This window comes from Chiloscyllium plagiosum, chromosome 30, assembly GCF_004010195.1.
Source record: "Chiloscyllium plagiosum isolate BGI_BamShark_2017 chromosome 30, ASM401019v2, whole genome shotgun sequence".
NCBI lineage: Eukaryota > Metazoa > Chordata > Chondrichthyes > Orectolobiformes > Hemiscylliidae > Chiloscyllium > Chiloscyllium plagiosum.
The window spans coordinates 22,833,426-22,859,912 of record NC_057739.1 but is presented as its reverse complement, the minus strand read 5'-3'; the positions used below and the strand labels follow the sequence as shown (position 1 = coordinate 22,859,912).

The 26,487-nt window shown below is 39.1% G+C and overlaps 1 long non-coding RNA gene across 1 annotated transcript in view; it reads right to left on the bottom strand.

The window, feature by feature from the left end:
- Positions 1 to 877: 877 nt before the first annotated feature.
- LOC122564806 overlaps positions 878 to 26,487 on the bottom strand; it is a 58,802-nt gene continuing 33,192 nt past the window's right edge. The window contains exon 3 of the long non-coding RNA XR_006316011.1: positions 878 to 1,135. This is a non-coding gene — a long non-coding RNA (uncharacterized LOC122564806). The remainder of the gene's footprint in view (positions 1,136 to 26,487) is intronic.

Sequence of the window (26,487 nt, the reverse complement as noted above, 5' to 3'; positions counted from 1 at the left end):
CATCCATTACAGTATTGGTGTCATCCATGTTGCTACCCTCTAAGGTGATTCCATACCTTACAACAATGAAAGCAGTTCCACTGCATTGATGTGTAAATTAGCCGAGGCCCAGGGGACTGCACAGGGTCTAACCTGGTGGCCAAAACTCCATCACAATGTCTTTTCTTTAAGATAATTTTCTGCACTATTTTAACTTTTGTTTCTTGTTTACAATGTTCTCAAGGCGAGCAAGGCATCCCCAAACCAAGCCTTTGACATGACTGACACAATGAAACATCAAAGATAAAGAAAGAAGGCAATTGCATAAGATTTTCTCAAATTCCTGCAATAACCTTGAAGTGACACTTCAGATGCATAAATAGCTAGGGAGACATCTTGTGATACATTTCCATCAAGGTCTTCAGGATTACTATAGTCTATGATGTGCCCGGACTTTTTGCTGTCCAGAGAGGTCTAGTGGATTAGTGGAGGGCCTACTTAAAACCAAACTGAAACAGTCCTCTTGAAATATCACTGCAGACAATAAAGGGTGTACTCCACATTTACATAGAGGACATTTTCAGCTAAGTGCCACATCTACCCAAAGATACAACATGGCTGTCTACATTTACATTAGGCAAATGGAGCAAATCATCAGCAGCAATTTTGGCCACTGCATTAACTTAACATCTAAGGATGTTTGATTTTTGCTTTGCAGATAATTTATGTAACCCTTGAAAGGAAATTGTCTGGACACCTGTTGAAATCAAGTGTGACTACGTTTAAAGTTCCTATAATTAAAGATATGGAAACTGGTTTTATTTTCTTTTGGATGCTTTCTCTTGGTTATAGTGACAGCCTTTTTTGTACAGAATCATTGAATCTTTACATCACAGAAGGAGGCTATTTAGCCCATCATGTCTGACCTTTCATTTTCTCCGTCCAGTTGTATCATTCATGGTGAACTGCTTGGATGTCCCAGTACCTCCCTGCAACTTATTCTGACATTTAGATGCTGCTTTTTTAGGTCATTGTGTTGGAGATTTTTTTCAACAGGTCAGATGTGATGCTGCCCACGCTTTCTCCAGCCATGCCCGTACTGCTCAGTATTTACTCAGCAGCCATCACTCATCATCAGGAACAGTCTTGAGGACAACTAAAAAGTGAATGAAGCCGAGCAAACAGTTCACAACCATCCAAATCTTTCAGCATGTTGAAATAAAAAAAACATATTGTATAATGGAGCAGAAAATCCATAACAGTATTCAGAATACCATTGATCAAAACCTCAAAAGAGATGTAATAGGTTATAACAGAAGTCCTCAATTGAATGAAAAGCCTGTCACTCAAACCCAAATGTAAGTATTTTATTTTCAAGTATTACCAAAACTTTAGGCTTGCTCTCAACATTCATTCAAGTTCTCAAGAAGAGTTGTATCGGATTCAAAACATGAATGTTTTTTCCCTCTCAATAGATGCTGCCAGACTTGGTGAGTTTCTCTTGCACTTTCCATTCTTATTTTAGGTTTCTGGTATCACACTATTTTGCTTTTGGTCTTCCAAGTTCAGCAGCTTGTCTTTAGCAGAAGGAAATTGAACATTTAAAATTCAGGATTGTGTCCGTACCGACAAATACCTAATCGTACAATAGTTTTATCTGGAGATGTTATGTTGATATTCTCTTAGGATTGAAGCATCTACTTCCCGAATCTTTTCGTTGGCAAACTCAAAATACTTTACTGAGACACTGCCAGATGGGCTGCTTTACTTCACAGAGACCAATTCAAGATGCAGAGCAACAATCAGAAACAAATCTTTTTCAAACTAATTTGCTTTGTCTCTCACTTTGAGAACAGGAAAATCTCTCCTGTTAGCAGCTTAAATGTCATTGAATAATACAGCACACAACATAGCCATTTGCACTTGGGCTTCTCCCTTCCTTGTTCCACATGTCCCTACAACTTTCTGTTTCTGAGTATTTATTGAATTGCTTCTTGATAGTCTGCACTGAATCTGTTTCCACTGTCCTTTCAAGTCATGCACAGAGCATCCAGAAGTCTTGGTTTTATATTAAATGCCCCAGTTTCCTATCAATTTCCTAAAAGTAGTTTCTATGTCCTGGTTTTCAACTTTATATTGTATTCATTGTATCTGGCCTACCTCCCACTCTTCACTACCGCACCCAATTTGATGACTCCAAAGAAGTTGTCACTCTCTTTTTGGTGCTGATATCTCCATTGCTGATGTGGCTTTCTCAATAATCTATGGAATAACATAGACAACAATGTTGGGAGACATACCAGGAGCTGTAACTACATGTCTCCATTGTATTTCATACTAAATCTGCTTGTACTATCCTTTTAAAGCTCTTTAAGGAAGGAAATTTGCTGGTCTGATCTACATGAGACTCCAGAAAAATGTGGTTGACTCTTAACTGCCCTCTGGGCAATTAGGGATGGGCAATAAATGCTGGCCTAGCCAGTGACACCCACAATCTAAAAGTGAATATAAATAGCTCTTCTGTAACGGGATGGCTACATTTTTGTATAACCCTGTGTTACAGAAAAATTGCATTTTAGAAACAGCATTTAAAGTGTTGGCAATGTAACAGTGTTACAGCCACATTGTTTCTAAAGCACAAACTTTTAAACCGTATCCCCAAATTGTCAATCACGTTACAGCGAATTTGCTTTAATAAAATGCATGGTAGAGCGGAATGACCTGTAAAAGCAAATATATCATTCTTTAAGCTGTTCCTTTCCTAGACTTCTGCCATTGGCTGTCCACATGTAAAACATGGAACTTTTGAATGATCTGAATACCCAAGTCATACAGACTATCAGATTAGATTATTCCAGATTATCAGAACTCGCTGAGGTCTAGGTGATTGATGAAGGTTTCCCATTAGCTTTTTATTTATTCTGAAAAAATGGTCCAATTTAAGATGACTGCATTGAAAAAGCCTTGAACATTAATGTGATTAGCAGCAGTATAACATCAAAAGGTAAACTTTAATTCAGGTTACATTCACATCAAGCTCTTTACAGCTTTTCCTGTTTGGTCATCTGATCGTGACCAAATCTAGGCTTAATATGTACAAGCGTTCTCTTCTTAAAATAGTACACTAGACCATTGATTACTTTTATCTATGTTCTTCCTGTATGCTGTCCCCCAGAAAATGGGAGCGTCTCTATTGTTGTATTAGTGCGTTAAGGGTCTGAAAGAATTAATATTGAAGCCAGCTTTGAGCACCTTCCATTATGTTGTTGCCATGCGGACTTGGTAGGGAACCAACTTTGGATCAGGAAGGAATGAAAGATAACACCCAGATCTCACTCAAAATCTCTGGAACAGTATCCATCATATCAGTATAATTTCTTCTTGTTAGATGAGGAAGTGATTTTCCTATACCATACCAGAACTATTTTGCCTCTGTAGATCCTTATCCTAAAAGTGAATTGTAGTAGTAAATTTAACTCATCGTGAACAATAGTGTAGACAGCCTCATGCATCGTGATACTCTGTGGTAAGGATTGCTCATATCACAGTCCCTCCCATATGTTTTCCAATGATTTATTCCCCACTTTGAATGTAGAACCCAAGAAACATCTGCTGCAATCTTCAATCTGTTGGCACTATCCTGAAAATCAGCCTGTACTGATTCAATTAAATATTTGACCAATTTATTTGACTTCACTGAGGAGCCAACAGATTCTGTGGATAAAGGGTAACCAGTGAATGTACTGTACATAGATTTCCCAGAAGCATTTGATTAGCTGCCACATCATAGTTTATAGTAGAAAATTAAAGCTCATGGGGAAAGGGATAATATATTGAAATGGCAAGAAGATTGGCTGGCTAACAGGAAACAGTTGCTGTAAATGGGTCGGTTTCTGGTTGGAAAAATATAATGAGTGGTTTGTTACAGGGATCAGTGCTTTGATCTCAATTGTCTAAAATTTATATAAATGACTTGGATGAAGGGACAGAGGGTATGGTTGCCAAATTTGCTAATGACACAAAGCTAGCTAAGGATCTGAAGAGGCCACAAGGAGACTGCAACAAGATATAGATAGGTTAAGCGAGTGGGCAAAGACTTAGCAAATAGAGTATAATGTGGGAAAATGCAAAATTGTCCATTTTGGCAGGAAGAATAAAAAGGAAGCATATTATTCTGATGGTGAGAGATTGCAGAGCTCTGAGATGAAGAGATATCTGGGTATCTTCATGCATTTGATTAGATTAGATTACTTACAGTGTGGAAACAGGCCCTTCGGCCCAACAAGTCCAAACCCGGGTCTCTGGCGCTGTGAGGCAGCAGTGCTAACCACTGTGCCACCGTGCCGCCCACCCACCGTGCCGCCCATGCATGAATTGCTAAAGTTAGGATGCAGGTACATGAAATAACTTTCTATTCGCTTTCCTAGTTATCATTAATTGCCAGCGAAATTGATATTAAATATAAAAGTATGGAGGTTATACTTCAGTTATACTGGATACCAATGAGATCACAGCTGGAGTACCAGGTACAGTTTTTGTAACCTGCTCTAAGGAAGAATGCAAATGAGTTGGAGGACGTTCAGAATTGGTTTACTAGACACTTACCTGGAATGTGGATTTGGCTCATGAGGAAGGGTTGGACAGGCTAGCCTTGTATCCACTAGAGTTTAGATGACTAAGAGGCAACCACATTGAAATATGCAAGATCCTAAGAGATCTTAACATGGTGGGTGTGAAAAGGATGCTTCCTCTAATGAGAGAATGTAGAACAAGGGACACTACTGAAAAACGAGGGATTGTCCATTTAAAAAGAGGGATGTTTTTAAAGTTATTTCTCTTCGCGGTTTGTGACTCTTCGGAATTCTCTCTCTAAAAAGATAATGGAATCAGAACCTTTGAGTATTTGAAGGCGGAGGTAAATAGATTCTTGTTAGGGAAAGAGCTAAAAGATTACCAGGGGTGAGTAGGAACGTGGATTTGAGGTTACAGTCAGGTCACCCAGGATGTTTTTGAATGGGAGAGCAAGCAAGAGGGGCTGAATGGCATGCTCCCGAGCTTTAATTTGTACATTCACTCGTTCATAACTGGACTGAAGTAGGCTGTGAGTTACAAGATTCCACAAAATAGTTTATCTGGTTTTAATACACTTGTTTGTATCCTGTTTCATTGACAAATAAAGCCACTGTCCCTGTAACTGCAGCAAATAGATTTCTCACTTGCTTCAATTCTATTTAACATATTCCACTGAAATGTAATTCAATTCAGATTAGTTCTGTGTGAAATTAGTATTAGAAAAGTCCAGAAATAAGACAGATGCGTTTCCAGAACTTGTGCTTTTATCTTTGACGAACAACAGTTGCAATGGATCAAAGGTTTGCCATTTTTAATCATAAGAGTTTTCCTAATGTAAAGTTGGCAGCTGGCCAAGTGGTGGGCATGTCATTCTAGTTACTGTTGGCGAAAGAAGGGCTTAGAACACCACTTGGCACAAGAATGAATATCACTTGAAAGGATAGATTAATTGCTTCTATAAAATGTTAATTACCAGAATCATATAGTTAGCAAAAACACATAACAATGTTTATCTGGTTGTGAAAAAGAAATAGATGTGCTATGCCATTAAAAGAATCCTGCAAGGAATGTTCTCACAGCTTGGCTTTGTAGTGAAAGAAATTGGTTAACGCAAAATGGGTTTTCAGGAAGGTAGCCCAATTTATTTGAACCCTGCAGGGAAAGACTGTTGGAGTCAAATGTGAGCATTTTAAAGAATATTATATTCACTGTTCAAAATTTCCTATCAAGGAATGCATTTTTATGCAGTTGCTTAGACTGTTTAAAGTATTTTTACTTTATCATGCTATTATCGTGCTACCTTGCAAAACCCATAACACACGAGCCCAGGGTGTTTTCCTAAAGTAGAGATTCTAGAACGAGGGGATAATTAAAGAATGAGGGATCACCCATTTAAAAACAGAGATGAGATGAAAGTTATTTGTCTTTGAGGTTTGTGAGTCTTCAGAACACCCTCACTGGAAAGCTAATGGAAGCAGAAACCTTGAATATTTTAAGGCAAAGGTCGATAGATCCTTGTTAAGGAAAAGGTTGAGGGATTACTGGGGCTCGGTAGGAGTGTGGATTTGAGGTTACAATCAGAACACCCACGATGTTATTGAATGGATGGAGAATTGGCTAGTGGACAGGACACAGTGAGTGGGGATAAGGGGTTCTTTTTCAGGTTGGTGACCCATGACCAGTGAGGTACCACAGCGTTTGGTATTGGGACTGCAATGGTTTACAATATATATTAATGACTTGGAGGAAGGAAGCAAATGTATTGTTGCCAGATTTTCAGGCAATGCAAAAATAGGTGGAAAGGCAGGCTGTGAGAGAGATAGAAACATTTTACAGAGAGATGTTGATAGGTCAGGAAAATGGAATAGGAGAGAAAAATGCAAAGTTGTTCATTTTGGAAGGGAGAACTAAAGGACAGAATATTATTGCAAGGGAGAAAAACTCCAGAAAGCTGAAACACAAAGGGACTTGAAGTTACTGGTGCACAAAACATAAAAAGCTAGCACACAGGGGCAGCAGGTAATCAGGAAGGGCTAATGGAATGGTGGTCTTTATTTCAAGGGGGCTGGAGTATGAGAGTTTGGAAGTCTTACTGCAATTGTACGAGGCTCTGGTGAGACCACATCCAGAGTACAGTGAGAGTTAAGGAAAGGTAGTATTTCATTGGAGGTAGTTCAGAGAAAATTCATTAGAATAACCCCAGTATGGGGAGAGTGTCTTACAAGCAAAGGCTAAACAGTTTGGGACTGGAGTATAGAAGGAAGAGAGGTGATCTCATTGGAACATATAGGATTCTTAAAAAGAGCTTGACAGGGTAAATGCTGAGAGGGTATTTCCTCTCATGGGAGAGGCTAGGACCAGAGGGCATGGTCTCAGAATAAAAGAATGACAAATTAAGACTGAGATGAGAAGGAATTTCACCTCTGAGAATTGAGGGTCTTTGGAACTCCTTGCCACAGAGAGCCGTGGGCTTAGAATCTTTGTGTGTATTTAAGGCTGAAATAGATAAGTCCATGATCTGTAGGAGAATTGAGGGTTATGGGAAAGGCAGAAAAGTGGGCATGAGGAATGTTGGATCATTCATGATCCTATTGAGTGATAGAGAGGGCTTGAGGGGCTGAATGGCCTAATCAACATTGCAATCAAATTGTCCACATGTTGACTAATCTTGTAAAAGAACTTAAACAAAAACCGAAATTAGTGGAGAAACTCAGCAGGTCTGGCAACATCTTGGGGAAGAAAGCAGAGTTAGCCTTTCGATATTGGTGACTCTTTATCAGAACTGTTAGTAGCTTGGAAAAAGTCATTTTTAAGCTGAAAACGAAGTAGTGACAGGAGAGAGGAGAGGGGAGGGATAGGTGGAGATAGAGTCCAGAGAGAGAGAGAGATTTATGAAAGCAGTAGGTAACAAGAATATTATGGATAGCAGACCAGGATAGAAGAAAAGCTGAATAAGAGATAATAAGAGCTGAGAGTGGGAAAATGGGTTAGCTGTGCTGAACACAACCCAGATAATGTGACAATGGGTCGAGGAATAGATGAGAATGGGTGACTATGGTAAGAGAAACCCATGTCATAACAGGGCCAGGAATGGGGTGGATAAAAAAAACATGAAGAGATAGAATCAGCCTCTGAGGCTTTTTAACACAGTGTTGAGTTCTGGAGGTTGCAGGGTCTCCAAGCAGAAAATGAGATGCTGTTATTTGAGCTTGTGCTGGGCTTGCTAGAACACTGCAGCCAGGCCTGTGACAGAAATGTTGGTCAGAGAACATGCTAATATGTTGAAAAGGCAGGTAGCTGGAAGTTTGGGGTTATTCTTGAGGACAGAGTGTGAGCATAGGTAGACTAGTCACCCAACCTACGTTTCATCCTCATGATATAGAAGAGACACATTGTGAACATCTTAGATCTCCAGTATCCACAGTTTTTCATATTAATGCAGTTCCCTGTCTCTCCTCAGACCTAGTTTACGGTTTCCAATGCTCCCAATGTGGTCTTCTCTACATTGGTGAGACCAAACATAAACTCAGGGCACGTTTCGATGAGCATCTCAGCTGGGCCCATAAGAGCTAACATGACCTCTCAGTCACCGCCCATTTCAATTCCCTTTCCCATTCCCTCTCCAACATGACCATCCTCGGCCTCCTCCATTGCCACAGTGAATCGGACTACAAACTGGAGGAATAACACCTCATCTTCTAGCCCCTCCTCCCCCTTCCATTCCATTTACTGACCCTTTCTTCTAGCCACCAACTGGATTCGTTCCTCCCATCAACCAACCAGGCTCTGTGTTCATCTATCCCTACCTCACAACTCTGCCCTTAACCCCACCCAAAATCTTTCTTTTGAGATGTTGAGCCTTGAGGTAGCTTGCACCTTGATGAATCATAGGGACATAGTTGAGCAGTCAGAGGTGTCAATGCCTCCATGCTTTTGGATGACCTTAAGTGATTCTCATGCCATTTCCTTTTCTACCCTTGGAGCATTGGACTATGGAGAGCTAGGAGAAGAGAACCAGTTGAGGGAGGCATCTGGATGCAAAGATCTGTCCATTGGAGTCAGTTCCACAGGAGCTGGTCTTCGATACTGGGAGATGTAGCCTCATAGAGGAAGCTAATGTTGGTCAGGTGGTCCTCTCATTTAAACTCCAGGATTTGACATGGACATTGCCAGTGGAAGCTCTCTGAATCTTAATGTGGTGTTGGCAGATAGCCCAGGTTTCGCTGCGATAGAAGAGAGTGTCAACAAAGCAGCCTTATAGACCATGACTTCTGTTGACTTCCAAATCTCCACATTTCTCAAATTTGCAGCTTGGAAAAGTCAGTGCTGACTTACATAGAACATAGAACACTACAGCGCAGTACAGGCCCTTCGGCCCTTGATGTTGCGCCGCCCTGTCATACTAATCTGAAGCCCATCTAACCTACACTATTCCATGTACGTCCATTTGTCTGTCCAATGACGACTTAAACTTGGCGAATCTACTACAGATGCAGACAAAGCATTCCATACCCTTACTACTCTCTGAGTAAAGAAACTACCTCTGACATCTGTCTTATACCTATCTCCCCTCGTGTTTGCCGTCCCCATACCATAACCTCCTGGTTCCGGAACTCAATCCCTCTATTAATAAAGGCCAAAACGCTGTATGCCTTCTTAACAACCCTGTCAATCTGGGTGGCAACTTTCAGGGATCTGTGTACATGGACACCGAGATCTCTCTGCTCATCTGCACTCCCAAGAATTCTACCATTAGCCCAGTACTTTGCATTCCGATTACTCCAGCCAAAGTGTACCACCTCACAGTTGTCCACATTAAAAACTTACTGCTGGATGAGATATTAAAAGAAGGAATAAAGAATTATGACTATATTAAACACATAAGCCAATACCTCTTTCCTTTATTTAAATGCTGAAGTACACATCGAATTCATCATTTCACTTCACTGAAGACCTGAACCACATAAGGAATAGGGCTATATAGGTATCTTTCCCCATTACATATTACAAGCATAGACTTAAGTTAACCTGAGTGGCCTTGATTTCTCTGGGTGTGTTGGTAAAATCAGCTCTGAAATTTGGTAGGTTGCATAAGGGGTTTTTCGAACCTAGGACCAATCTGACCTCTTGTATGTGGAGCTTCAAGCTTTGTGAGATGAAAGGTAAGAACACTAGGGGCCTCGATCAATCTTGATGTGTGTTTTGAATCCTTTGAATCTGGGTAGTCTGTGTGTACAGTATGTGTCAGGGTGCCAGAGGCAAAGTGTATTCAATCAAGGGACAGAGTTAACCAGTGCAGACCAACAAAAGGACATGGACAGGGAAGACTGAAAAAAATGAAGGATCTGAGAATAAACAACCTCTTTTTTTAGGAAAAGCATACTGTCCATTTGGTCATCTCAAATCAAGTCAGCGAGTATGTGCATGCCTAAGACTTTAAAGGCTTTCACGTGTGCCCCAGTCTAAATTACCTAATATCACATCAAGGATATTTGCTCATGTCTAGCCAGGCTATTCCCATGACATTACATCTGGTAGCATTTAGCTGCACATTATTTTCCTCTTGTCATTCAATTTGAACGTCGTGAAGTTTCTGAACCTCATTTGACACCATGATGAAAATCACATTCATCTATTACATCAACAACTTTTAACCACAACCATTTGATCAATTGATCTACTGCCATTGAGAAAGCTGTTGTAATAATGGTTGAGGCTGTTGTAGAGAAGCAACACTTTTATGAAAATAAGTCACAACATTACCAGACAGTGGGCTGTTGGTCTTCCAGCCCAAACTGAAGACAGTTAACTCAAGGATCAGCGTAAGATAACAGCCTCTTAGTCATGAACTACTCTGTATTTTTAGAGAATTCGTCTGTCAAGACAATGTGATTTTGTTAGTCTGGTGTTGCTTCAGTACGCAACAATAATCACTTGCTTCCATTGACATAAGATGTACTCACTTAACAAAAGAAGCAATAATGAAATATTAAACTCATGTGCGAAAGCTTGGATTAGCTTGGCTGGAATTCTGTCTGCACCTTCAGACTTTCTAAGTTTAACTCTCAAAAGTTCTCAGGAAGACTTCCCATGATTAGATCACAGAGAACTTTAATCACTGATATAGAGTTTAATAATTGGGAAAAATCTAGAGGTGTCATAGAGTCATAGAATCATACAGCATGGAAACAGACCCTTTGGTCCAACCAATCCATGCTGAACATAGTCCCAAACTAAACTAGTCCCATCTGCCTGCTCCTGGCCCACATCCCTCCTTTCCTATTCACGTACTGATCGAAGTGTCTTTTAAACATTCTAACTATGCCTGCATTCACCAATTCCTCAGGAAGTTAATTCCACACATGAACCACCCTCTGTGTAAAAAACTGCCCCTCATGTCATTTTTAAACCTCTCTCCTCTCACCTTAAAAATATGCTCCCTAGTCTTGGAATCCCCCATCCTAGGGAAAAGACAGCTACCACCAGTATCTTTGAAGGAAAAAGTTAAAAATCACACAACACCAGGTTGTGAACAATGTTTCTTTTGAAAGAAGTAGCTTTCGAGGTGCTGCCTCATCATCAGGTGGTTGTCACCTGATGAAGGAGTAGCGCTCCGATAGCTAGTACTTCCAAATAAACCTGTTGGACTATAACCTGGTGTTGTGTGATTTTTAACTTTGTCCATGCCAGTCCAATAACGGCTCTTCCACATTGTGACTACTTTGAAGGAAAAGCTACCAAGGCTTCCTAGCAGCAACAATTGTGGATGCATTGTTGCAATGTTTGAAGATACTTTGACTTGGTGGGCCACTTCACTCCCTGGGAACTCCCTTGGAGAGAAGTAGAATCAGTGGCAGGCCTGGTATATAGGTCTATATACAAGAGGCATACCCCCTTTTCATGGCACTAGCTGCCATGTGGGAAGGTCCAGTCTTTGAATGTTAGAGAATAAATGAGTGAGATGGGTCATGGGTGGGTCTGGTTGGTCAATGGGGAGGTAATTAGGCAGGCTTGGGTGCTCAGGTCGTGAAAGTACCTAGGTGGCAGAGTTGATTTGATTCTAACATTTCTGGAGTAACCTTGACGGTGAGTACCACAGATCTGTCTCAACTTTACTTCAAGGTTGGAGAGATTTGCTGGGGGTCCTGGGGACCAGGGCATTGCCCATTAGAAAGCTTAACATTCCAGAGTAGTTACCCGAGTGGCAGACTGGTTCCGTTCTGAAGTCTATTCACAAATCAATTGGTTTGCAAGTCGGAAAACAGTCTTTCATGAGTACAGGAAATGTTGGCATTTCAGGTATTTAAAAATTAAAACAGTTTGTGGGATTTTGTTTGTGAGTACCGACATTTGTAAGTCAAACATTCATAAATCAGTGATCTCCTGCAAGTCCTTGCATCAAGAATTCCACAGGATCCTGACACACATCTTCAGTTGTATGGTCTGCCAGTCCAGACACCAGAAAATATATGTTTGAGACGATTGTTGCAGGGCTGATCATAGTTTACAGGGTATTTGTAATTGTCTGAGTTCCTTCTTGCAAGGTTCACTAAACACTGTTTATTGTTGGAATTAGAAAACCTTTTGAATCTATACAACCGGACAATCAACAGACAGGAGGGTTCCCTCCCAGTTAGGAACACTTCAGTGGTCCAGGACATTCAGCCTCGGACCTTCGGGTGACCATCCTCCAAGGTGGACTTCGGGATAGGCAGCAGAGGAAAGTGGCCGAGCAGAGGCTGATAGCTAAGTTCGGTACCCATAGGGAGGGCCTCAACCGGGACCTTGGGTTCATGTCACATTACAGGTGATCACCACTGCACCACACCCACACACATGCGCGCACAGACACCCACACACACCCTCCCACACATGCACCCCCTCACAGACTGAAGACACTCTGCACTCACCACACACACACACACACACATATTTTGTGTGGTGAATTTTTTTGTACTTGCAGAGTTACATTGCACTTTGCTCAAAAACTGCATACATTCATGTAGAACTCTGAGCTCAAAAACTGCATGAATTTATGTAAAACTCTGTTATCTCACTTTTTAGATTAGAATCAATCTAAACATCAGGTCATAGACAGAGAACACAGGGGGCTAACACCTTCAACATATTGTCTAGCTATCACCATTGTCAACAGCTAACCCGAGAATGCAACTTTAAAAAAAAGGGTTTTGTGATTAACACATGAAAGAAGTGAAACTATCACTGTATTCTAACAGATGAAAGGCTTAACAGACAATCAATTCTTCAATGTATAATTTCAGTTACATCACACTGCAAATTTTTGCTATAAATTCTGTGTTACGATCGAGCCCTCGACAATCACCTGAAGGAGCGTCGCTCTGAAAGCGAGTGTGCTTCCAATTAAACCTGTTGGACTATAACCTGGTGTTGTGTGATTTTTAACTTTGTACACCCCAGTTCAACACCGGCATCTCCAAATCTTGATTAATCAAAAGTGATTTGCCTCAAGAAACAGATCTTTGTTTATGACATCAGGAAAATGAAGTCAGCAATTTAAAACACTCAAGGTTGACAGCATTATGAAAATTTCTGGGCTTCTATCACTGATGTGGGAGTTTATAGCATTGAATACATTTTAGTTATTTATTCAGCTGTGAGGATTGAGAATAACTTATTGCTCCACTCAATCTCCAACCTTGCCTCAGGTAAAATTCAAAATTTTAATGATTTATAACAAAACTACATTAAACGTCTCTGGTAAACACAAATTGTAGATCTAACAAGGAACTAGAGGAGACTATTTGTCCCTGTCTTGGCAGTTAGCAGTCAAATTTCTTACCTACAGCAACCACCTTTTAAAATGTTTCATTAACACCCAAGAGTGCCAAACAGCCATGGAGCTAAAAAATATAATTTAAAAAATTAATGGATTTTTAAAGCAGTGCTCAGAGTTCATAATTTGCCATCTTGTGGTTTATCAAGTACCAAACATTTCCTAGAGGGAGCTGCTTTACTTCAATGGCGCAGGTAAATGTAACAATATTATAACCATATTAATAAACATTGTTTTTCTGCAATATCATGTTTCATATCATGGCTTAATAAGGTATACAACACTGAGGTTATCCCATATAAATCAGTGCTCACTAAGGCATTAAAGAAATTCATGAAAAAATTGTAGTTTTCAATTTATTGCCCTTTATTATTTTGGGTAAGTCTCCTGGTCCCAGCTGAGGGTTATTACCAGACAAGTTTGTTTCCCAGACTGAAATCTGGCATGCTAGCTCTTATTGTATTTTTTGGGAAACACAAACATGCAATACTGCAAATTTAATTTTAACAACAAAACAGTTTAATGTGCAAAAGCGATGAAAATAAAATAAATAATATAAAATAAAGAATAATCAAGCTATTTACATATAGCACAAGCTGAAAGATTTTGAAACACAGGTAACTACAATCCCATTAATCTTAACAGTACCCCCAATTCAGGACTGAAAAAAGGAGATAAAATATCTTTCTCTATCACATCTGGGATTGGCTTCAATTCCCAGCCCTGTGAATTAAGAGCCTGTCCTTGAGCTTTTGCTCAACTGAGCATAGACTTTCTCAGATCCTAGTAACTCCTTCAGGATTTTTACCAACCACTTCTGTTCTGGAACATTCTACCTAAGCTGCTTACACTAAGGTAACCTATTTCTTACCTGTTCTATACCATTTCCTTTCATCAGGAACAATTATGTTGCATATCCAACCTTCAGCCAAGACTTCTGCTGAACTACAAAAAACCGAAACATAAAAGCTTTTTCCAAGCTATGGGTTTTGGCTCCAAGCTAAACAAAAACACAATTTCCAGAAGCTTGTAAACTGAAAGCCTAATATCATACTGTTTTCTTCATTTATTCATACAAACACTCCCGATGTAAACAAATTCTCATTTGCCTCCAAGAACTAACTCTCACAGACTATTTTTTGATTAAAAGAAATCAACAGCAGAAATACCTTCAAGTTGCTCATTAAACATTTCAAACATACAGACAAAATCCACATGCCACTAGTTCAAATCCAAACTTTAAAATAGACAATATTAAAACATAGACTAACCATATACTTTATATTATACTAACGTACACCATGAAGAAGAGAAATAGACTTAAGAGCATTTAGAATTCACTCTTACATCACCGCTTCTTCAATGCAACCATATAACTCCAGTGACAGAAGTCTTAATTTTCGCACTCTCATTTAAAAATTATACTTCACAATATGCACAAAAGAACATTTCATGTGTGTATAATATTCCTTGATGTGATGTTTTAATGCTCACATTTATCCTCTTAAAATTATTATGTTAACACCAAGCATAATTACTAGTCCTGATTTCTTTCCACCTCAGAATTCCATACATGATGAGAAATTCAGCTATCGTAAACTACAATGGTATATATCTGAAAGGATTGTACTAAGGATTACCATAAGCACCACCTGCTTTGATGATGCCTTGTGGACTTGAAGATGGAACAGTTTTGGATCTCAATGGAGTAAGGCCTGGCATATGGTCCTCCTCAAATTCTCTGTAACAATATCTATCATAGCAATGTAATCTGCACCTCCTTACTAACATGTAATAAACTTGTTAACTACCAGGTACTCTTCTAGTTGGACCAGATCATTTTTTCTACTGCTCTAGATTACGCAGGTGCGGTAGTTTGTTATAATTAAAAGCAGGTAGTGTCAGTAAACTTCAAGGTAAGTAGCACTCCTCTGTCATAGTACAAAGTTAAAAATCACACAACACCAGGTTAGAGCCCAACAATATTTATTTGGAAATAAACCTGTTGGACTATAACCTGGTGTTGTGTGATTTTTAACTTTGTACGCTCCAGTCCAACACCGGCGTCTCCAATTCTGGCATAGTAGTTCATAATTATAATCACCAGTAATTATCAGAACATTGATGGTAGTGAGCCTTCTTTATAATATGCTTCTAGCAGGGACATTACACTATCATAATAGAATCATAGAACCCCTAAAGTGAAAGTAGGCTATTTGGACCATTGACTCTACACCATCCCTCCAAAGAGCATCCCACCCAGACCCACCCTCCTACCATCTCCCTGTAACCCTGCATTTCTCATGGCTAACCCACCTAGCCTTAACATACCTGGAAACTATTGGTAATCTAGCATGGCCAATCCACCTAACCTGCACATTTTTGGGCTGTAGGAGGATACTGAAGCACCCAAAGAAAACCCACACAGACACGGGGAGAACGTGCAAACTCCACACAGACAGTCATATGAGACTGGAATTAAACCCAGTTTCCTTTTTGAGAAGTCCCATACTTGGGCTTGAATACAAAAATCAACTGATGGCATACTGGCCTGTTAAAGATGCTGTCTTTCAGATGAGACATTAAACTAAATATCCCATCGCAATACTCTGAAGACCAGCAGTACTGTTATCTCGGAGGTCCTGAACAGCCACTCAGTCAACGTCACCCAATTAAACTTACTTGGTCATTATTACACTGCTGCTTATAGATGCTTGCTGTGCACAAGGTGGCTGCGGTTGTGGTTGTGGGTTTGTTTGTCAAACTGAAGTTGATTTGCAGACATTTCATCCCCTGTCTAGGTGATATATTCAGTTCTTTGGAGCCTCCTGTGAAGCGCCGCTATACTGTGTCATCTGGAATTTAATTGGTTTCATTCCTGCTGCTTCCAGTTGCCCGTTCCGCTTGTTGATGGAATCCGTGGCTGAGTGCCATGCTTCTAGAAATTCTCTGCCTGTCCTACGTTTAGCTTGTCCTATGATCATTGTGTTGTCCCAGTTGAATTTGTGGTCCTTGTCATCAGTGTGTGCATGGCTACTAGGGGCAGCTGGTTGTGGTGTTTAGTGGCTAGTTGGTATTAGTTGGGTTAATACACAACGAACAACTGGAACTGGCAACCAGAAGCAGCAGAAATGGAACCAAATAAATTCTAGAAGACACGGTACAGCGGCGTTTTACAGGAGGCTCCAAAGCACTGAAGATGTCACCTAGACAGGGGACGGAACATCTGCAAATCAACTTCCTAGCTCGGGGAACATACCCACAACCACAACAATTGGCACCCGAGCTACAAATCTTTACAAGAAACTTTGACTGCTGTGTTTCCTACATCACAACAGTGGTTACTTTCCAAAATTACTTTGGTGGCTCTAGCTTTGAGATGTCTGGTGGCTATGTAAATCCAAAAAAAAATCCAAGTCTTTCTTCTCTGTTCAAAACTCTTGTTGAGTTTACATGACACAGGTAAACCCGGTGTTCAAAGAACAGCTTCATCTGTGCTTTTAGATAAACCGATACAGCCAACGGACAAAAATGTAAATAAAATATGTAATGAAGGGGAAAAATGTGTGAGCGTTTATAGGTGATGACAGCAGATACATGAATATAATAGGGAAGCAGCAGACACCTGTTGCTCAAATTACTTTGACCTTCTTCTATCCAGGAGACAGGATGCTTCTTTCAACAGCAATTATTGGTAGTTAATGGGACCGTAATATGTGTTAGCACATAAGTTAACAATTAATGGGAGAAAGAAGAAATTTCAAGAGATTCCTAATCTTTCCGTTCAATTTTATTTTGACTGTGTATCTATGTCTATGTCTAATTCTATACATTTGGAATTTAAACAACATAATTTTATGTAAATAACTAAATTCAAAAATGAAAATTGGCATTTTCACTCGCATCAATGTGAGTGACTTGAGTCATTTTTTATCAATCATATTAGCTATCTGTCAAATAAGGCCATTTTCAACACTTTTAGAAAAATACAAGAAATAGGTAGCATTTATACAGCATATTTTATGATCTAAGGACATCCCTAAGTACTTTACAAGCAAGGACGTATTTTGAATAGGTAGTCACAGGTGTAATGTAGGAAACATAGTATGCAATTTGTGCACAAAGTCTCACAAACAGCAACAGGTGACCAGAACATGTTTTAGCTGTTGTCTGAAGAATAAATGTTGATGATGACTCCATGAAAATGCCCTTGCTTACCTATGTGAATAATAGTGATATCATTTACAATCAGCTGAGAAAAGTGTTTTTTTTTGTTAAAGCTGTGCAGTGCTCCCTCAGTAATGCAGAAAATTACTGGTTACATACAGTCTGCTGTGCCTGACCTTTTGCATGACACCAACAACTATTCGGCAAATGGATTGGCCAAAGGTCTAGACTTAGTCTGTCAATGGCAATTTTTAATTAAGGGTAAAATGTAATTATTGGGAAAAAAATAGAAAGATGGACAGGAAAGGATCTGGGAGCCTTGGCTAACTTTCTAACAGTCGGTGGAGAAGAATTTGCCAATGAGGAAATCATGAGTATGTGTGAGAATCTGAATAGTGCAGCAAAACATACATCAGCAAAAAGCACTTTTGATAATGGGATTTGCGAGAGAAATTGCACCATTATTGGTGAAAAACTCAGATTTTAGTTGACCAACTGAACTGTAAATTGACAAATGCTTTAGTACAGGGTAAAAACAAGGAGTGCAGATGCTGGAAATCAGAGTCCAGATTAGAGTGGTGCTGGAAAAGCACAGCAGGTCCGGTTTTAGTACAGGCAGTACATGGGCAAAGAATAGGTTTCAAATGATTGGGGCAATGATCTCTATCAACTAGTTTCTGGCAGGAAATGCCTTCATTAATATGGGATCATTCCCCAGCTTTGGAAGGATCTAAAATTTGCTTTTTTTTTTTCGAGAACATTTGTATGCCATGCACGCAGATAGAAAAGCATTTATTAAGGCAGAGGTATCTGAAAAGATTGCAAGAGCTTTCTGGTTGTCAGAAAAGCATTTTATTCTGGAGATGTACAATACTATAGGAAGTAAGGGCAAAAAGAAATGGAGAGATCCAGGAAAAGCGATAGGCATTGACGGCAAAACATTAATCTTAAAACATGATAGTCAAACCATTTGAGTATATTCCACATGATTAAGTTAAAAATAAAGAGATTAGTTTAAAGTTTCTTAGCTGCAGATAAACTTGTGCTAGTAGAAGTCGCTACATATTTATTGAATATTTTAAAGGAAGAGGCAATCGAGATAAAATGTTTATAGAATGCTAAATCAATAACTGTTCACTCTGGGACATTGTCCACTTGACAAAGAGAGCCACAGGAAAGAAATTTAGGATTTATCTTGTGATCATAAAAGGGATGTTGGAAAGAAAGACTATTTCAAAAGTGAAATGGATCAACAGTGGTCACCAGCTATTAGATTATTTTGCATAAAAGAAGTGATTATTGGACATTCTTGAAAGGGGATGCTTTGTATTACAGATAGTTTTCCTATAATGCCATAGTTGCATTCCAGTGAAACCTCGCTTAATAGAAAATCGCTTAATAGAATTAATGGGACCTATGGGAAAAGCGGGGTTCAGGGCAGACCAGCAATCATGGAGCCTATGGGAAAAGTGAGGTTAAGGGCAGACCAGCAAAATGAGGCCTATGGGAAATGTGGGGTTCAGGGCAGACCAACAATAATGGGGCCTATAGGAAAAGTGGGGTTCAGGACAGACCAGCAAAAAAATGGGGCCTATGGGAAAAGTGGGGTTCAGGGCAGACTAGCAATAATGGGCCTATGGGAAATGAGAGGTTCAGGACCGACAGCAAAAAATATCATGCACGATCGCTCAAAAATCACCCAAGAATGTAACACAAAGTATAGCACAGCCTGAATGAAGGTTGAAATCATATTTATTAACAAAAGTAAATTTAACACAATACATTTAAAAAATGTGAGAAACCTGCACTCTATACAGTACCTCTCACTGAAAGCTGCTCTATCGGCAGCTGACACTGGCACATGTGCAGAACGACATGAAGATCAGCGCTGACATCGCGCATGCACAGACACTGGAACATGCGCAGAACAGCAAGACCACCAGCGCATGTGTAGAACTGCATGGAGATTTCAGTGCACATATCGGCGTGTGCGCAGAACAAAGCATGCAAACTGAACTCTGCTGAAATTGCGCTATTGCCAACAGAGGTAAGCATTCTCCAAAATACCATTCCCTAATTCTTCAGTGACGTTATAGGCAAATTGCGCTGCCAAAACACGCATTATATCAGAACTACCTATATAATAAATTATAAGAACATGAAAATATTTACGTTGCAGTCTTATTGAACTTTCCTCTTGTTTTCAAGACAAAGGAAATATATGGAATATATTGCAGGTCAATGTAACATAATACCTGTATTATCATTTAACATCTTATGAAACGTCTATTTTTGTGTTCTTATTAAGTTACCTTGGGGAAAAAACAGGCAAATCTGCTAGCATCCAGTAGGTTCTGTTGATGGATGTTAACAACCTGGTAGCTGATGGTAGCAAGATAAATGTTTTTTGAGTATCAATTATTTAATTATGTACATTTTTCATAACTGTTGAACATTGTGGGGAATTGAATGCATTGTTACTCTATACAACAACACTTCGTTTTGAAATTTCCTTTAAAAGTTTTGTTTTAAGTTACATTGTTCCTAAGGATCTGCCTTATTTTATTATTTATTTGGTTTGATTTGGTTCGTTTGTTCATTAACAGAGTGCTTAGATGTCTAGTTATTCTGGTCTCAGTGCATTCTTCACAAATAGGCTTGGAGATCCTCTAATTTAGAAATTCATCCCTATCTTTACTTACCACAGACCCAGTTGACAACTGGTATATTCAAGATAGTTGGTAATGTTTAATAAAACTAATTTGACCTTGTGCGTTGACTATCAGCTTACATTCCCATCTAAGTACTGCTGCTGAATCCCAACATAACTCAAAAATTTGACTATCCTCTGATGTCATCCTATCTGAATCCAACCCCATGCTCCAGACAGAGGAATTCCCAGGTTGTTGTAAAAAGTTGACTTCAGGTTAATTAAGCACTTGAGTACTTTTTAGTCTTCTCTTAAAAACAAGCACTGAACAAGACGGGCCTCACTGAAAGCACAGCTAGGATTTGTAAAAGAGTCCTCTGAATGAAGTTGAGTGTCCACCATTATATTAGCATCAGTTTGGTTCAGTTATCTAAATAGGAATGCTGTGCATTCTTGTGCAACTATAGATTTGAATGCAGAATTTGGTTTGGTATTTCAGGACATTAATGAAGGGGACAGAGCTAATATTTTGTTTAGAATCCTACGTTTCTCACAGTGTTTATTTAGGTCAATGCTTTGAATACCTGCACAGGATCTGACTGCTGGATATTTGAGTCAAACTATGAGTCCTTCGTGTCCTAAATTCAAACAGGCACCTAAGAGGAAATCGAGCTGAGTGGTATTCTCATCAAATGTTACTCTCATACACTTGAATCATCTATTTCAATCTAATAGAAACTCCAAAAATGGAGGGGTGTGGTGAGGCACATTTCTGAGCAAATTTCCAGCCCTTTCTTACTCAGATCTACAAACTGAAATGGTGGGTACTTGTTGAAAATGTTTACCAGAAACCTCTAACACAATGTTGGAATTCAAAGTAAGTGTTTTGAGGTTAAAAGCACTCAATTCAGTCTATCTCCTATGGTTAGACTTCGGTGAATGTTTCTTCCAAATGTTGCGCTATGACGATTTATAAATGATAAAAAGTGTACTGATAATTAAAAGAACTAGCTGGCACTGATTTGCATTAATTAAATTTAAGACCTGCACAGTCAGAATGCTTTCATACTTTGCTCTGGCAATTTACGATCTCAGCTATAGAGGCAAATCTGTCACACAATCTAGTGACTGTCATCTCTTATCCATATGCAATTAAACTAGGGAGTTATCTGGCCCTGAAACATCACAGCGCATTATCTAATGCTGAATCTCACTGTGAACTGGAAGTTAGATACTAGCTTTAATGTGGGGTTCAATTAGTGCAATGCACTGACGCTGTGGTTACCAGTGTCAAACAGAGCCCTGTAAAGTGATCAGTGGCTTTTCAATTATTCAATTACAATGATATTCATTAGATTTGTTCATACATTTAAATAGGTTACATTTGGTTGAGGACTCTATTGCTGCAATATATTCAGATGCTAAGTTTTGTTTCTATGACTGGAAATATGGCCCATTTTAAAATGAGAACATAATCAAAAAGATGTTGGCTTTCATTTTCCTGTGAAAGTTTATCAATGAAGCAGTGTCTTGTCGTTATCTATTGCTTGATAAAATGCATTTTGTTATGAAGCAACGAATAGTCATGCATTGGACTTTAACGCAGCTGTAAATCTTGAACCACTCTTGCAGAACCAATGACCTTGATATTCTAAACATCATGCAGCTCTTTTCAAATGTTTAAATGAATGGTACAGAGGGAGCGCATTCCTTACAGAACTGTCAGTGTTACCATGGAGATAGAAGATCAAAATCATCTCTGCTTCTAATTTGTATTTCTTTTTCAGTATTGTTTCACAGCGTGTAGGACAGCATTTATTACTCACTTCTAATTGCCTAGAGTGCAATTGAAAGTCAACTCCATTGCACTGATTCTGGAGTCATATGAAGGCCAGACCAGGTAAGGAGAGCGGATTTCCTACCTTAAAGGACATTAGTGGATCTGGTGGATTTTTAATGACAGTGGTTACAAATGTCACCATTTACCATGGGTGAGATGGAATCTGAACCCAGTGCTCAGAACATTAGCCTGGTGTTTTGCATTACTAGTCTGTTCACATTATCACTATGCCATTGTGTTTCCTCAGGATGGGGATAATGCTGAGTGTTTAACAGAGAAAAAATACTTTAGTTAGGCTACCAGAACAGCTTATAAATATATATGATTAACTTGTGTTTTAACAGTTTTAAAAAAGGTCATGTATAGAGTTCAACTCATTTTGCACTATTTTTCTCCCATGTCTGTGACACTTTGCCGCCAGATTTACATATCCTTATTTATTCTGCTTGAATCGCCCGGAGTCCATGGCAGATGATGCTTTTCTCCGCGGTATCTGTTTGAGCCTTCAATAAATCAGGCATATTTCCCGACACTTCTCTCAGTTGCCCTACTCTGTTCATTGGTCTGCAGCTTTCCTTTACCTCCACCTTTGCCACAATCGCATCCCTCACTCCATCACGTCACCACCTATTCTGACTGTCTGGCCCCTTTCTCCTTGCAACTCATACTGAGGAAATCCAAGAAATTATTTTTCTGGCTATGATCAGAATTCTCAAAAGAGAATCTCATCACTGGCAAACGGACAGAACTTACAGCATTGCCACATCAGGCACCTGAAATTTAAAAAAAAAACACATTTTGCTGCTGGCTGCTAGAGGCATGCTTTTCTAAAAGTTCTCAATGCAAAAGAATTGTGAATTATTTAACCTCTGGCCAGTTCAGACAAATCATTTGCTATTCCCTACATGTCTAATTAAAAAGAATAAAAAGAAAATCTATATGAAACCACAATTTTGAAATTTGAACAAAGACAACTTGTTCTGTCACAGACAGGATTCCCTGTGGTGTTATAATAATTAGGGTGAAGGAAGAGATTAATTCTCCTTTACAATTTTTTATATAGCATTTTATCTTATCTCATTTCCCAGAATCATTGAAAGGCATTTTATATACACTGAATTATTTTGATGGAAAATAGAAGTTAATATTGCTGAAAGAAAACACATTCTGCTGAAGCTTTTCATCTTGCACTCAATTTGCAAGAATAAAGACACTTATCAAAGTACATGAATATAAAAGGTTTGGAGGGATATGGGCCAGGAGAAAGTGGGTGAGATTAGTTTAGTTTAGGATTATGTTTGATATAGATTGGTCATACCGAAGGATCTGTTTCCATGCTGTATGACTCTGTGACTTTCTAACATGACACTATTATATAAGACAAGAATGCTGATTGGTTATTAAGTGGATTCTCATTGGTATAGTCACTGTCATGGAGGATGCACCAGTTGGTTGATGCCTGGCAGTCAACAGCCAAGCTTTGTTTAAATTTAAACCAGGCAGTTTGGCTCTGATTGGTTAAGGCATTGATGAAACCTTCCTTTCTATCAAGGTTTCAAAAAAATGTCTTTTTTTCAGCAACGCTCAAGCTCTGCAATTCCAAATGACCTACAGTTGATTTATAAGCAGACACAGCAACAATTCTGCACATGGTAAAGTGTGACAAATAGCAATAAAAATTAATCATCAGCTTCTTTGATTGGCCAGTGTTGTTTGCGATATGAACGCTGGCACGATAACAGGACAGCATTCCTTGCTCATCGGGAACTCTTTCTGAATTTTCATCAAACTTCCCCATATTTAATCATCTAGGTATTATTGTCATTACCAGCTGTTAAGATTTTGCCCAATTCAAGTGGAATAATGGATGATCAACATTTAAATAGTGTGGGAACAAACTTGTCCCCTTGGATAATTTGTGAACGTGTTGTTCCATTCCATCCAATACTATCAGGAACTTCAACAACACACTCTAGGACATTTTCCAAGCTCTACATCCATCTGGGTTTGTGGTCGTTAAAATCAATCATGTTGTTTTGCATAAAACATATCTGAAAGTTCTATTTAAATTTGGCATGTTATGCAATAACCTAATACATGGTTTTATTGATCTGCAGCTGTAAGAACAGTTCTGTTAGTCCATCTGTTCCTAACCTGGGTAGTTGATGGCTCCAGTTAATGTATTTGAATCTGGAAAATTAATTTCAACACAGGTAGGAGGGGTGAAATCACAACTGATAAAAAAAATTAATCAACCCAAGTGTTGCTCAGAAAATAAGAATGTACACTGCGCAGAGGAGGGAAGAGATCTTGGCCCCAAATTCATAAAAATCACTAAAAAGCGGAAACCTTTCTAAACTCTCAATCTGCATCACCCAGAAAAAAAGCAAATGCATCACCAGCTGCAGGGTTCTCTCTCTATGCCTTGTACTATCCTGACTTGCAATTACATCATTGTTTCTCCAGCGTCATGGGGTTGAACTTCCCTTCTTCACAGCGTTCTGTGTATCCACACCACAGTTCAAGAAAGTGGCTAACCACTAACTTCAAGGGAAATTTGAGAAAGGCAGATTCTATCCTTCCCAGCAAGACTCACATCCCATGGATGAATGTAAGAATACTCACTCCAATCACACACTGCTCTAACAGCCAGGTGATGAGTAAGCAAGCAATGGAATATTCTAAGCAAGAAATAAATCAGTTGCTCTCACCTGTCTCTCACTGGGTGTTTCATCACTGAAGAGGGAAGACTGACAAAATCTCAAGGAATCTGTGACAATATTGGAAACTGCGCAAGATTTGATGGTTCAGAACCTGGGGTTATTGGATAACTTTGTAAAAAAAAAAGAACTTCAGATGCTGAAAATCAGAAACAAACTCAGAAATTGCTGGAAAAACAACAGGTCTGGCAGATCTGTAGAGAGAAAGCAGAGTTAACATTTTGGGCCCAGTGACCCTTCTTCAGATAAGTAGACAATTAATCTCGTGGCTGTTGTGGAATATTTCTGTGCACTGCATGACCACTGTGTTGTGCTTTAGAACAATGGTGTTATTCAATTCAAAATAATAATGTCTGTGAATTTAGGGATGCCATGTATAAGTGGGAGCTCATGCTTGCTTCATTCCTCACCCCTACTATTCTGCTTTTCCTTTTTTGTATCTGTTCCCTTTCTTTCCAACTGAATAAGGATCATACCAAAAATAAATCTACGCTAGCTATATTTACCTATACCTCTCTATAAACTCAGGCTACCAGGGAGGGAGGAGGTGAGTGGGTGATAGATCTTTGACTGCAGGTTCTTCTCACGAGTTACTCTCAAATATGTTCACACAATCCGCACAGGAACAATAAGCTGCTAATTTTGGCCGGGCCTCATTTTGTTCCTGAAGTCTGGTGGGCTGACTGTTTTAGATCTTGGGTTAAAAACAATCCCTGCGTTGTGAAAGCAAAATTTGACTGGGTCAGTTGCCATGGCATAGTTACCATGCCAGCCGCTAGTCATGGAGTGACTCTCCTTGCTGCAGGGTTTGATGATAATTCGTTTTTAATAAACCAATTACAACTATACAAATTTGAATGAGACAAGCAAATACATATGTAGAAACCAGCTGACGGAAGAATACTTATTTTTAGACAATTACTTCCAAGGCCTGGGATTTATAAGCCTGAAGCAGGTCAAACTAATTTATTATATCAGTACTTCTCATGTTTTCACAAAGTATTTTAATAATGAACAAAAATACATCAACATATTAGGCTGTGAGAAAGACAGAGTCATTGCTTTGGGAAAATTTAGTTTTGCCCATAGTAAAGGGTTGAGTACATTGACTACACCGTTTTTTGGTCTCTTCATCAATTCTTGTGAAAAGCTGTTTGTGCAAAATTTAGCTTACTTTAATAGCAGAAATGTTACTATTCAGATTAATTAGCTTAACAATTTAAGCAGCTTCACCTTGTTGTTGTTTCTGAAATGCTAATATGTTAAATTACTTTTAGCTGCCTAGTATTATCACTTATCATTGCCATGTAAGGTGTGTGACTAATATATATTAACACATATTTTAATATCAATTATTTTAGAATTTGACATTTGAATCATAGTATGTTGGTTTGGTTTGTTGTTAATAAAGACGTTTAATAGTTAACATATTTCTGTAGCCATTGTGATTTTGTTTAAAACAGTATTAGAGGGAGACGTTGTGCTGTTGCTTTTTTAAATGTGGGTATTGCAGACTGGGCCAGCGTTTATTGCCTATCCCTAGCTGCCCTTAAGGTGGTAAAAACAATGACTGCAGATGCTGGAAACCAGATTCTGGATTAGTGGTGCTGGAAGAGCACAGCAATTCAGGCAGCATCCGAGGACAGGCAAAATCGACGTTTCGGGCAAAAGCCCTTCATCAGGAATAAAGGCAGAGAGCCTGAAGCATGGAGAGATAAGCTAGAGGAGGGTGGGGTTGGGGAGA